We start from the raw sequence: 1,887 nt of genomic DNA, 5'->3' as shown, positions 1-1,887 counted from the left end.
ACAATTTAACATCTCATTTGTTATAATAAACAATGGGTTAACAACATTCAACAAGATCGTTAACCTAAAGGTTTCAAAACAACATTTACATGTAACGACTAACGATGACTTAACGACTCAGTTAAAATGTATATACATGTAGTGTTTTAATACGTATTCATACACTTTTGAAAGACTTCAAGACACTTATCAAAATACTTCTACTTAACAAAAATGCCTACAATTACATCCTCGTTCAGTTTCATCAACAATTCTACTCGTATGCACCCGTATTCGTACTCGTACAATACATAGCTTTTAGATGTATGTACTATTGGTATATACACTCCAATGATCAGCTCTTAGCAGCCCATGTGAGTCACCTAACACATGTGGGAACCATCATTTGGCAACTAGCATGAAATATCTCATAAAATTACAAAAATGTGAGTAATCATTCATGACTTATTTACATGAAAACAAAATTACATATCCTTTATATCTAATCCATACACCAACGACCAAAAACACCTACAAACACTTTCATTCTTCAATTTTCTTCATCTAATTGATCTCTCTCTCAAGTTCTTTCTTCAAGTTCTAAGTGTTCTTCATAAATTCCAAAAGTTCTAGTTTCATAAAATCAAGAATACTTCCAAGATTGCAAGTTTACTTCCAAGTTTTCTAAATCCATTCCAAGTAATCATCCAAGATCAAGAAATCTTTGTTACTTACAGTAGGTTATCTTTCTAATACAAGGTAATAATCATATTCAAACTTTAATTCAATTTCTATAACTATAACAATCTTATTTCGAGTGGAAATCTTACTTGAAATTGTTTTCGTGTCATGATTCTGCTTCAAGAACTTTCAAGCCATCCAAGGATCCTTTGAAGCTAGATCTATTTTTCTCATTTCCAGTAGGTTTATCCAAGGAATTGAGGTAGTAATGATGTTCATAACATCATTCGATTCATACATATAAAGCTATCTTATTCGAAGGTTTAAACTTGTAATCACTAGAACATAGTTTAGTTAATTCTAAACTTGTTCGCAAATAAAAGTTAATCCTTCTAACTTGAATTTTAAAACAACTAAACACATGTTCTATATCTATATGATATGCTAACTTAATGATTTAAAACCTGGAAACACGAAAAACACCGTAAAACCGGATTTACGCCGTCGTAGTAACACCGCGGGCTGTTTTGGGTTAGTTAATTAAAAACTATGATAAACTTTGATTTAAAAGTTATTATTCTGAGAAAATGATTTTTATTATGAACATGAAACTATATCCAAAAATTATGGTTAAACTCAAAGTGGAAGTATGTTTTCTAAAATGGTCATCTAGACGTCGTTCTTTCGACTGAAATGACTACCTTTACAAAAACGACTTGTAACTTATTTTTCCGACTATAAACCTATAATTTTTCTATTTAGATTCATAAAATAGAGTTCAATATGAAACCATAGCAATTTGATTCACTCAAAACGGATTTAAAATGAAGAAGTTATGGGTAAAACAAGATTGGATAATTTTTCTCATTTTAGCTACGTGAAAATTGGTAACAAATCTATTCCAATCATAACTTAATCAACTTGTATTGTATATTATGTAATCTTGAGATACCATAGACACGTATACAATGTTTCGACCTATCATGTCGACACATCTATATATATTTCGGAACAACCATAGACACTCTATATGTGAATGTTGGAGTTAGCTATACAAGGTTGAGGTTGATTCCAAAATATATATAGTTTGAGTTGTGATCAATACTGAGATACGTTGTGACGACCCGAAAATTTCCGACCAAATTTAAACTTAACCTTTATATGTTTCCGACACGATAAGCAGAATTTGTAATGTTGAATCTTAAAAAGTTTGGAACTACGTTCATG

This window comes from Rutidosis leptorrhynchoides, chromosome 1, assembly GCF_046630445.1.
Source record: "Rutidosis leptorrhynchoides isolate AG116_Rl617_1_P2 chromosome 1, CSIRO_AGI_Rlap_v1, whole genome shotgun sequence".
NCBI lineage: Eukaryota > Viridiplantae > Streptophyta > Magnoliopsida > Asterales > Asteraceae > Rutidosis > Rutidosis leptorrhynchoides.
Note: the sequence above shows the minus strand (reverse complement) of the source record.